General features: G+C 46.7%; 1 long non-coding RNA gene across 1 annotated transcript in view; it reads right to left on the reverse strand.

The window, feature by feature from the left end:
• Nucleotides 1-5,826: 5,826 nt before the first annotated feature.
• The window catches only part of LOC102154159, a 37,298-nt gene continuing 30,499 nt past the window's right edge, over nucleotides 5,827-12,625 (reverse strand). Inside the window, exon 7 of the long non-coding RNA XR_005355359.1 lies at nucleotides 5,827-8,757. This is a non-coding gene — a long non-coding RNA (uncharacterized LOC102154159). The remainder of the gene's footprint in view (nucleotides 8,758-12,625) is intronic.

A 12,625-nucleotide genomic window follows, 5' to 3' on the forward strand; every position in this document is an offset into this window, starting at 1 on the left:
CAGGCTCAGTAAAATCAAACTGTTGGGGGGAAGGGGGGTAAAAGCATCACTGCCCAGGAACTGATGTGGACACACGTTAGCTTGTGGCTTAGGAAAGTCAAGTAAACTATACATAGGCCAAGGCGTTATTATTTTTTTTCTGACTTGTCTCATAATGTGTTTGTAGTTCCAGTGACTTCCAGGGGGATTTCAATTTTCAAAGCGTAGGTGTAGCTGAAGTAGAATGCTATGGAGAGAGCTCATTGGAAAGGAGGATTACAATCTAAAAAATTGTTTCCATCTCTCTACTTGCCATTAATATACATCATTGATTCAATCTCTGTGCCCAGATGTTACCCAAAATGTAAGGCTTATGATTATAGAAAAATGGCACAGGGAAGGTGATCAATCGTCAGATCTGCAATCTTGGTTTGGCAATCTTGGTTTGACACAGAATAGGTGATTTAGAAATGTTTTTGAATTCTGCTAGAAGGGAAACAAAACTATTCACTATTCCTTTGCAGAAATGAATTCTAAGAAAGAATTTGAAGGCTTTCACTATTCATCAGGTCTCTGGAAAATGAATCCAATTAATGCAGTAATCAATTGAAAGGGATGGACTTTGTAAATATAGCAAGTTTTGGAGAATTTTTGTTTGTTTGTTTTAAACAAGCAGCACAACCACAATCACAAGCCAATTTCCTATGTTAATGTTTTTGATTTTATTTTATTTTTTTTTGCATGACATGAAGCAAAGCAAGGGCAGGTGGGACGACGTGTTTTGTCTAGTTCTATTAAATAATTGGAAACCAGCTCACCAGTTGCTCCCAGCTGAGAGCAAACATTAATATAATTTCCAACCTGCTCTTCCAAAGTTCAAAGCTGAATATGAACTTAAATACTTGAATATTTCCCACATGTAAAATATATTTCTCTGAAACCGTGGTAGCGCGTGGACTTCACTAAATCGTGCCATGTAATTTCAGAGGGGATTAAGAATTAAGTTCTTTTTAAATGTTGTTGAGTTGTGTGTATTCAAGATAGTTCCTTATTCTCCTGACTCAAAAATGTACTATCATTAGAAGTGGAAATTCATAATAAAAAAGTTTTCAAAAATCCCTTTGATTATTTGTATTACTCTTTGCTAAACAATGGGGAAATGGGTCCTGAACTTCTAAAAGCTCTAGAATTATTACATTTTCCAACTGTAAGAGGCTTAATTTTTTGAGTCTATAGCATTAGAATATTTAAGAATTGACTTTCCTGTTTAGAATCTGAGTTATTGTACTCTTTTATATCAGATTATTTTGTATTTGAAGAATTTCTAAGTAATGTTTGTGCACAAATCAAATATTTTTTTCTTGTCATTGCTTCCTGGTGTCTATCTTACCCCCGAGTCCTGACCCCTAGTTCCCCTTGTCTGGACACGAGTTCTAAGGGGCACAGGATCCTGGCTTTATAGCCACATTATCCTTGAAAGAATAGGTAGGAAGTGGTAAAAGTCATGTCCTCCATGCAGTAAGGCTGCCATTAACACAGTACAGAATGCTAAGTAAACAATGGAAACTGTCTTTCGTTCAGGCTACTGTTACAAAACACGAGAGCCAAGTGCCTTAACCTACAGACATTTACTTCTTGAAGTTTCTGGAGGCTGGAAGTCCAGGACTGAGGTGCGGGCAGATTCTGTCTCTGGTGAGAGCCCACTTCCTGACTCACAGATGTCCACCTTCTCTCTGCAGCTTCACGTGGTGGAGAGAGCGCTCTCTCTGTTTCTTATAAAGCCACTGATGCCCTCACGAGGGCCTCACCCCTGTGACCTAATCTAACCTTAGTTACCTCCCAGAGTCCCATCTCCAAATAGCATCACATGGGGTAAGAGCTTCAGCATATAGAGTCCGGGGGAGGGGGGAGGGGATATGATTCATTCTAAAGCTCAAACCAAAGCAAGAGGAGCCCAAGGGAACCATGGCAAGACCCAAACTGAAAAAAATTCACTGCAGAACGTTGATTTGAATTAATTCCAGAGACAGAAATGTCAGTGTACCTGCAGAAGCTTCTTGCACATTCCACGTTGCATTTGTAAAGGGATGTGCCATCGAAGGGGACCAGGTCAGCATGCAGCCCCCGTAGCTGATTTAGGACCCTCCACACAAGCTTGTCTGCAAGCAGACACTCGGGGCCTTTGAGCACTGACCTCCTGCTCTACCTAGACCTACCTGGGGTCTTCGTTTTGTGAGTTTTGGATTGCTAGACATAGCCTCACTGTGATTGAATGCGTACAACTTGCTGCAGCAGAGCAGCAAGAGGGAGCCAGGATGGCATCTGGCGGAGCGTGTCTGATGCTGTTGCTGTCCCAGCTCATCCTCCCCACTGCCCTCATGTATGAGGAAACCTCCCCGTACTTAGTCTGGATGGGGTTGAGAGCAGGAGCCAGGGACGCTGGTTAGCCCCTGGGTTGCTCTCACTATCGCCAAAATAAGAGGAGATGAAGTGCTCTTGAGGCCGACATAGCCCTAGTTCAGGCACCTATTTTGCAAGCAGCTGAGGTTGAAGAAGAGGAAGAAGAAGAAGAAGAAGAAGAAGAAGAAGAAGGAGAAGGAGAAGGAGAAGGAGAAGGAGAAGGAGAAGGAGAAGGAGAAGGAGAAGGAGAAGGAGAAGGAGAAGGAGAAGGAGAAGGAGAAGGAGAAGGAGAAGGAGAAGGAGAAGAAGAAGAAGAAGAAAGAGATGGATTTTTTTTTTAAGATTGACCAAAGATACAAAGGGATTATTGGATTTGAAAGTCAAATGTCTGATCTGGTGAGAGGAAATGAAAAACGGAAAAGTATAATTAGAAATAATATTAACAGTGAGGAAAGGAAGGAGGGAGGCAAGGGGAGAGAGAGAGAGAGAGAGATTGTGCCTAAAAGTCAGATTTCTAAATACTTTGGTCATTTCCCAAACAATCACTAAGGACTGATTACGCATATGACATAATCAATATGGGATTCAGAAGTCTTCTGGAAAAATTTATTTATTTATTTATTTATTTATTTATTTATTTATTTATTTAAATTTATTTTTTATTGGTGTTCAATTTGCCAACATATAGAATAACACTCAGTGCTCATCCCACCCAGTGCCCCCCTCAGTGCCCATCACCCAGTCACCCCCACCCCCCGCCCACCTCCCTTTCTACCACCCCTAGTTCATTTCCCAGAGTTAGGAATTTAAAAGAAAATAAAACAAAATAAAAGTCCTGTTGCTTGAAGCCCTGTCCGTCAGTCCCTTTCCCCAGGGCTCCATATCCTGGCCCAGACAGATCTCCCTTACCACTCCCCAACCAGGCCTCCGCAGGACCCCTGGATGCTGACCTCAGCATTGTAAAGCACAGCAGTCCAGAGTCCAAGTACAAGGGCCTGATTTGCTGACAGTTTTATAAGCCTCCGTAAATGCCAACGGCTCCCTCCTCCTGCCTTTGTGGGGCTTACAGGTTTGCATTCTGGGGGCTCGCAGGCTGCAAAGCTCCAGCTCTGCAGTTCCCATCTGAGGCTCGGGAAGGAGCTGCCCAAAGAATCACAAAATGTGGCCCTGCCCTGGAAGGCAGCTGCCACATGAGGCAGCTGTGGCATGAGGCTGCATGGATAGCAGCAGGTCGGGGTCCCTGTGTCGGGGGGAATCTCTCTCTCCTGCTTGGGTAACCACCCTTCTACAAGTGTGCAGAAGCTTAGGACAGGCATGCTGACCAACTCAAAGGCTGGGGAGACACATGCCACCGTCCTGTGACAACTTCTTCTCTTTTAAAACATCATTAATTCCAAGAAATGGAATGCAATAATGCAATAATGGGAACCCAGATGAAGTGAGGACACCCTGCAATAATGGGAACCCAGATGAAGTGAGGACACCCTGCAGAATCTTGGAGAAGCAGAAATACTCCCCACCTCTGCTCCCACTGCAGTCAGAATAAACACACACACTGGCACAAGAGGGTACACACACACACACAACACACACAAACACACAGGTTCACACACACACACTCACACACACACACACACACACACACACCACTCTCTCAGGCTGAGAATGTTCAGCACTTAAGAAGTTGAATCTGCTAAACGGGTACATCCATGTCGCTTCTCCCCACTTAACTTGCAAAACCTGAACACCACAGAACTCATCAGTAGACACAGATCTGCCGTGCAGAGTATTGGCACCCAATACGCAGAGCCTCCTGCCTGGGGGGCCCTCGCCAGGGCCCTCCTGTCCTTAGGGCCACCACGATGACAGGTAACACAGTGTAACTCGTGCCAGGGGCCACACTAAGCATTTTACCCCCATTGTCTCATTCATTCATCACAGAGAAATACAAAACCTTTCATGGGTTGGAGTTCCTATTTTCCTATCCTTTATGATAAACACTATGGCTTAGAAAGCTTAAAAAGGGCCAAAGTTAATGACAGACGTTGCTTTGAAGCCCATATCATATAATTCAAACATATTTTGTATTTGCCACAAAGATACAGAATAGCAAAACCCCCCAAAATATAATGGTTTAAAACAATAATTTATTCTCAGGAATGTGCAGGGCAGCAGGGCAGCTGATCTAGGTGAGTGCAGGCAGAGGTGGCCCTGCTCCACGTGACCTTCACCCTTTCAGTGAACTGGCCAAAGCACCTTCGTATGACTATGACAGCAGAGGTGCAAACGTGCACATGGAAGTGCACGAGCCCTTGGTGTAGTTTTGGAACTGGCACACCAATGCTGTCTTCCCATTCTACTGGGCAAAGAAGGACATGTGCCCAGACCCAGACCCAGACCCAAGGCTGGAGAAATACATGTCACTTCTTTTATGGGAGGACATCTGAAGTCATTTAGGCAGAGGACAGATACACAACCTGCTGCCCCCAACACACCCCCCTGCCCCCATCTCTTGGCCTCACACTGTCTCCCCAGGACTATCCTGGTGAGGTCGACCATTCTGGAAACCCCCAGGCCTATCCTGGTGAGGTGGACAATTCTGGGAACCCCCAGAACTATCCTGGTGAGGTAGACAGTCTGGGAACCTCCAGAACTATCCTGGTGAGGTGGACAGTCTGGGAACCTCCAGAACTACCCTGGTGAGGTGGACCGTTCTAGGAACCCCCAGGCCTATCCTGGTGAGGTGGACCATTCTGGGAACCCCCAGGACTATCCTGGTGAGGTAGACAGTCTGGGAACCTCCAGAACTACCCTGGTGAGGTGGACCGTTCTAGGAACCCCCAGGACTATCCTGGTGAGGTGGACCATTCTGGGAACCCCCAGGACTACCCTGGTGAGGTGGACCATTCTGGGAACCCCCAGGACTATCCTGGTGAAGTAGATGGTCTGGGAACCCCCAGGCCTATCCTGGTGAGGTGGACCGTCTGGGAACCCCCAGGCCTATCCTGGTGAGGTGGACGGTCTGGGAACCCCCAGGACTATCCTGGTGAGGTGGATGGTCTGGGAACCCCCAGGACTATCCTGGTGAAGTGGATGGTCTGGAAACCCCCAGGACTATCCTGGTGACAAGGACCATTCTGGGAACTCCATAAATTCAGTCTAATGTATATTGTTTTATGCTGGGAGATAACATAGATTCTGGTTAAGAACACTGCTTCGGCATTAACATCAAAAGATGCTCTTCCTGGGGATCCCTGGGTGGCTCAGCAGTTTAGTGCCTGCCTTCGGCCCAGGGCGTGATCCTGGAGTCCTGGGATCAAGTCCCACGTCGGGATCCCTGCATGGAGCCTGCTTCTCCCTCTGTCTATGTCTCTGCCTCTCTCTGTGTGTGTCTCTAATGAATAAATAAATAAAATCTTAAAAAAAAAAAAAAAGAAGATGCTCTTCCTAAATTCCAGCTGTTGCCCACTAACTGGGGGACCTTGACCAATTAATTTAAATTCTCAAAGCCTCATTTTCCCAGTAGACAATAAATGCCATGTGCTCAAATCTGGTGAAGTGAATGTTCTCTGCCATTTAAGACTTTACAGCTCAGCAGGAGATCAACGTCTTCGTTGTCGAGACTCTTTGGCAAGCATCCGTGATGTGGTGGTGGGATGGGATAACTTTCATCTGGAAGGACAAGCTAACACTGAGCTCCTTCAACCCCAGAGGACTCCCTCTTCCCCTCCAAGGGACGGATATGAATGCAGAGGGGGCCGCTCCTCTGACTCCAGAGCTGGTGCAGATGTGCTCACCTTCCCCTAGTGGGCTCCCACTTAAAGTCCTCGAAACTCTTCGGCCCAATATATTCCCAACCAACATTACTTTCAGTGTCCCTTGACTTTGGAGTTCAAATGTGTGTGCCAGGTGAACTGCCGTATGACCTTACTTGGCATCTAATATTTGAGGAGCTGTGCATGTAGCTCTGTTGGAAATAGGTTTTTTGTCTCCTTGAACTGTTCTCAATGGGACCTTCAACAGACATGCATCCCCTTGCCCAAGTCTTTAAATCCTTCTATTTTCTAGTTCAGGTAAACCCATTTTGAATCCATTTTGATGTTTCTGTGTGTTACCAAAGGGCCGTTCGAAGTAGATGGGCTTTCAGCGTGCAGAGGGACATGCTCTAGCACTGTCCTGGCATGAGGATCACCCAACAACCCCGCAGAACCGTGGGTGTGTGGCGGGGTGCTAACAAGAGTCTAAGTTTGGGGCAGTCTGCATTAACCAGACAGAAATAAAGCAAGGGTGAAACAGTGAGTTGGGGACCCGGGAGGTGTCTATGTCCTTGCTTGACTTCTTCAGTGAAATCTGAGAAAGAAAAGAAGCTTCCCTGATGTGTGTATGGATGTGACCTTATGTGGAATCTTCAGTGTTATCACAATCTGGCCTGATGCTCCCACTGAGCCTTGCATTCTCTCAAGGGACATAAATAATCTCAGAGCATCCACTCAGACCCAGGTCACACGAGATACCCAAATCATCCAATCTTACTAAATAAGTGGCTATCACATCTTTACCAATTCTTGCTTTATCTTGGCTCTAGTGTGCCCTGCCTCTGGATGAGATTTATTAAGATACTCACTTACAGACTTGTTCCTGCTTTTTGACAATTCCCAGTTATTTAGTGCAAACCTCTGTTTCCTTACACCCTCCCCCAAATTACCCAACCAGAGCCCAAATCCTGTAACAGTTTCTTTCCAACAACGTCTTACACTGAGATGCCCTCTGTCCCCAAGCTGTACGTTCTCTCTCACTGCAACTAGTCATAAATCCCCCTTGTTTAACCACAGACATGCTCCTGGTGGCCTTCGGCTGCAGGACTTTGACGTATCTTCAGTACGGAGTTGAGTTCTAACATCTTGGTTTTGGTTACTTATTTTTTTGCTTCTGACTACTGAACACTTTGTTCATCCAGAACCACTGGGCATCTCAGGCCACCCACACAGTCAGAATCCCCGAGAAATCCTCTCTGTGTTCTGCTTGCTGTGGCATCTCGCTCACCTGGGTCAAGCGTGGTCTCCCACACCACAGGTCAGGAATCCCAGCCAGTGGACAAATCCCTACGGAGCGTCCGCAGGCTAAGCTCTGGGCTAAAGCTTGAGAGGGAATCACTTTGCCCCAAACATCATTTTAACTCTCCACCAACTACTTTACACGGTGTGGAGACAGCTGGCAGGGTTCAACTTGGTTTTCAGGGGATCCCAGCGACCTGGGTTACCATCCGTCTGGCACCTCCCACACACACATCCCCATTCCAGAGAGTCTTGAGCCCACTTTGAACCAGGATGCTGCTTCTCCAAAGTCTAACTCTGAGCTCAGAAAAGCTCACAAGAGGTGAGCCCAGAGAAACAAAGCAGGAGGAAATACTTAAGGGAGGACCCGTATCTGCGCTGATGGGCTGAGGGTTACTTGGAAATTTCGCTTATTCCATGGACAGGCTTGGGTTGAAATCATCCTTGGATTGTTCGTCACCTTCAAATCTGCAAAATTGCCTTTGACATCACAGCCGAACAGACTCCCCTCATGGGCTGTGGTTGCATTTTGTTTCCATCTGAAGTGGAAACACCCCAAGAAGTGCTTTGCTTTGCAACATCCTGTATAATTTTATTCTGTTTGGATTTCCCATCATCTGTAAAGAAAATAAATAGCTTTCTTGCGAGCAGTGTTTGGGGCAGTATAACTATAATCAGTTTCCATTTCAAGTTTCTTCTGCTCATCTTTTCATTGCAGCCAGAGGTATTAGATTCTGATGGTCCTTCTTCTCTTTGTGTATTGATCTTGGTCTGTAGCAACTGGCTGATAAACATAAAAATCTTGTGTTTATCATGTGCCAGATTTTTTTAGTGAGGTTTAATTTTTTTCCTTTACAAGCTGTTCAAGTGTGCTCGCTGTAGAGACCAGATGGTTTTTCTATCGCCTTGATGTTTCCTTCATGTGAATGATTGTCCAGAGATTTCTGAGGCTGGGCTGGGGTAGTATAGTTTCTATAGTTACTCTGGTTAGCATCTCTGCATTTATGCCTTTGCCAGCACAAAAGAATATTCAATCTATCAAAGTCTGGAAACCGCTTAAAAGTAAATGGCCCTGTGTGTTTTGAAATTATGCGAGGAAACCCCAGGTTTCAAGTGACCATTAATAAATAATTACCCTTTTCTTAACGTGTCCTGCCGATTCCTGATAAGAAAGAGTTGCTGGATGGCATAGCTGGTCTACAGCTTCGGGTGGTTCGAATGTGCCTGTCTTCTATTCCCCACAGATGTAAGCTTCCAGAGGGCAGAGGAAAGCCTCAGCCAGGTGGTTTCTCCTGTGATTTCCAGGTCTCCAGTCAGCAGCAATCTGAAGAGTGGGCAACATAACAATAATAATACTTTTAACTGAGTAGGGCATTTCGATTTTTTCTAAGTCTTTCTAGGGCCATTTAATGTATATTCACACACATGGGTGTGTGGATGTAGCTGTCTCACCAAAACGACAATATCCTTTAAAAGCGTCCCTTTGCCTCCTAATCCCATCACCCTGAAGTATCCACCGTTACTAGTTTCATATGAGTTTTTCTATACTCATCAGACACTCACTTTAAAAAAATTTTTTTGCATCATACTTTACATCACTTTCTACAACTTTCTATTTTACCTTGTGACCATTATGGACAACATGACATTCTAACTCGTCCCTTGCAGACGTGCCTTCTGCATATTAAGGGCTGCAGGGCTCCGCTGTGCAAAGTTGGCCTCCTTTGTCCACTCTGCCCTAATTCCTTCTAACGACAGACAGAGTCGCAATAAACATCTTTGAGCGTGAAAAAAAAATTACAATGGCCTACCAAGGTTTTGTTTTTGTTTTTGTTTTTTTTTACCTGTTTAGCCAAATGGGGATCTAAGGCTCTTGTCTTCTCACGTACATCACCCGATGAGCGCCCCTGCGTCAGTGAGCTGAGGTTGGCAACAAGCTTCTAAGAGATGGCACCCAGTTTCAAATGCAAGAATTATAGATATTTTAGGGAAACTCCATCCTGTTGCTTACCCCTACATTTAGTTTGAACACCGAATCCCAACATTTCTTGCTTTTAAGTGTTTCCCAAGTGAATCCACTCTTTTTCCCTCTCCCCTGGATCCCCATCAGCCCCCATCTCTCCTCCGGGTCCCTGGGATGGCCAGGCAGACCTCTCTATGCCTCTCTTACCCCCCCTTCCATCCGGCAGCCTGGCCATCTCTGTAACACTCCACTCACATGACAGCACTGCCCCTCTGAGCCCCCTCCCTGCGGTCCCTCTGCCCTCGGGATCAAGTAAACACTTCTCCACACAGCTTTCACGGTCCCCTGCTTTCTGCCATCACCTGGGATTTTGCCTTTTCCCACCTCATAGCCCATAGTCCAGGCAGGCATTGGAATAACGTTCAGTTCCTCAAAAGCACCCCCTTCCCTCCTCCACCGGGTCTCTACACCTGCCATGCCCTGAGCCCCGGCCAGTCTTGCTCTCTCGTCGCCCTCCCCCCCACACCCCAGTGACTCCAGCTGTATACACGGAGCAGGCAGCATCCCTGTGACCCACAGGGAGCTTCAGCTTTTGGGCCTCGTGGACTCCAGTCACTTTCAATGTCCTGTCCTATTTTTTTTCAAGATGTTATTTATTTGAGAGAGAGATCGAGAACCCGAGAGAGAGCACAAGTGGGGGTGTAAGGAGGGGCAGAGGGAGAATCAGGGTCCCTGCTGAGCAAGAAGCCCAAGTGGGACTCAACCTCAGGACCCAGGGATCATGATCTGAGCCGAATGCAGATGCTTAACCGACTGAGCCACCCAGGTGCCCCTGTGTCCCTAATTTTAAATTAATACTTGTTTTTTCTTGAATTTTTTCTTAAAAAGGACTCACCACACTTTATAAACTCCAGACCCCACAAACCAGGGTCCTCCTTTATCGGCCACCAAACAGCTTTGCCGCGTTATACCTCATGTACAGTGCCATTGCCCTCCTGGGCCTTTCTCTACTATGGTACCCCTGTGGGCTCCTTCATGTAATTCCAGAACCTACTCTTCTACCGATCAACATGTTGAGATTTCCCAGGCGGATCTCCCTGTGCTCCTTCCATCCTCCTCCTCGTACACGCTCATAACGTCTCTGTTTATCCCTCTGCACAGGACCCGATCTTCCGTGCTTTTTCTAACATTTGCTAATTTAGTATTCTTGGCAGAACTCGGGCACATCCTGTTGACTGGCTCTTCCAACTCATTGATAAAGATTTTTAATAAACTCAGAAACCCCTGGGATAGTCTTCTAAACACCTTCCAGCAGCTAAAGCTGCTGCCATTTATACATCACTTCCACTACCTTTGGTGTGTGGTGTGGGAGCCAGTTTTTCAATCTGCATTGGAATTCTCCTATCCCAGCCAATTTGAACTTGTTTTGCAAGTAAAATTTCATGAGACATTTTTATCAAGTGCTTTAGTAAAGTCAAAATAAGTAACATCTGCTGTGTTGCTCTTAACCATCCGTTTGGGTGATGTGTGTGCATGTGTGTACGCGTGCGTGTGCGCATGCAGACGTTTCTTTTCGAGAAGCAGGCAAGGGTGTTTGCTTGGTGGTGTTTGTCCCTAAGAAACCCATGCTGCTGTTGGTCCTGGATTTTGCTGTTCTCTGGTTTGGTGCTAGTTTCCGTCAGTTTTAGGATTTTCCCTTCTCCTTATATGTGCCTGATACTACAAACAATGTTTAGCTGGTCAATGCCGCTGAGCATATAGGACTGAGTTTCACGAGCTCACCTCTTCCTTCATTGGAGGACCTCGGGGGTTCACTCTCTGCTCCCAGCTGATTCCAATCAAAGTGAACTCCCTCCCACAGGCCTCACCCGGCTCCAGGTGCTGGCACCCACTACCCTCCGGCGCAAGATGACTTGGTGCATGGAGAGCAGACTCTCATTTCCTCCACTTTCTGGTAGCTTGCTGCCGGCCTCCCTCTGGTAAATCTTCCCAGTTGACATGTGACTCAGGACCTCCTCAGCCCATGTCTCTTCAATTCTGTGTGCCTGCATTTTCTGGAACGGGACTGGTCCCTCCCTGACAAAGACTCTCTCCCTAAGCAAACTTGAGTCAGACTCCCTGAAGCTCTTCCCCCCAATATGCCTCCCCCTTGCCATACCTGCAGAGGCCAATTTATCATGAACCCTGCTAAGTCAGTCTAGAGAGAATCCTTACCTTCCATAGCTGATCCATGGTATCTGACCGAATTCTTGATCGCATAGATGTCTGATGACCCTGAGCTGCTATTAGCAAGAAACCTGTCAACTGTTCAGCCGGCATCACACCTTTCCCTGACATCTCTTGGTGAGTTCCCATCCACAGATGCCACCCCGCTCCTTGGCTACCTGTCCGTGCTATTTAGAACTGAACCCGGTTCTGTACTGAGGTCTCTTCCTCCCGACCCCTTGTTACTGCTATACTTCCTGGGAAAAAATCTGGTTTTTACTGCTTTAACTACTGTCCAGCTCCAGTTTCCCTGATCATACCCACTCCCCTGCCCCTTGGAAAGAGACATGGAGGCAGAGTTAATTTCTGTAATAGTCCTTAGGCTCTTGAGGTGATGCCACTGAGGATTCAGAGCTTTCGTGGCAGGAGGTTGACAATCAGGGAGGAGCAGGGAAACAGATCGGAGGCTGAAAGGAGGATGTGAAACTTAAGATATTATATACCAGTAGTGATCTGCAGAAGATACAGAAAAAAAGGAAAAACAGAGATTGCATAAAGGTGAGCGTGTAAAGAAAGCTCGAGAGCGGGATCCCTGGGTGGCGCAGCGGTTTGGCGCCTGCCTTTGGCCCAGGGCGCGATCCTGGAGACCTGGGATCGAATCCCACGTCGGGCTCCCGGTGCATGGAGCCTGCCTGCTTCTCCCTCTGCCTGTGTCTCTGCCTCTCTCTCTCTCTCTCTGATGTGACTATCATAAATAAATAAAAAAAAAATTTAAAAAAAAAAAAAAGAAAGCTCGAGAGCTTCAGAGAAATGCAGATTTTGCTACGAACCATCTGTGATGGTGGCACGAAGCCTCTGACCTGAGAGGTGGAGACTCTGTGAATATTGAACGTTTTGGGAAGCTTCTTTCTCCCCACTGACCCTACCCTGTGAGCCGGCAGGTGACAGTGAGCACCCAGGTTGATACTTAGGCTGGGCGCTTGGGGAGAGTGCTGCTGTGCTGCTCTGGGTTCCCCGGGGTGAA

The sequence above is a fragment of the Canis lupus genome, chromosome 2 (genome assembly GCF_011100685.1).
Source record: "Canis lupus familiaris isolate Mischka breed German Shepherd chromosome 2, alternate assembly UU_Cfam_GSD_1.0, whole genome shotgun sequence".
In the NCBI taxonomy this organism is placed as follows: Eukaryota; Metazoa; Chordata; class Mammalia; order Carnivora; family Canidae; genus Canis; species Canis lupus.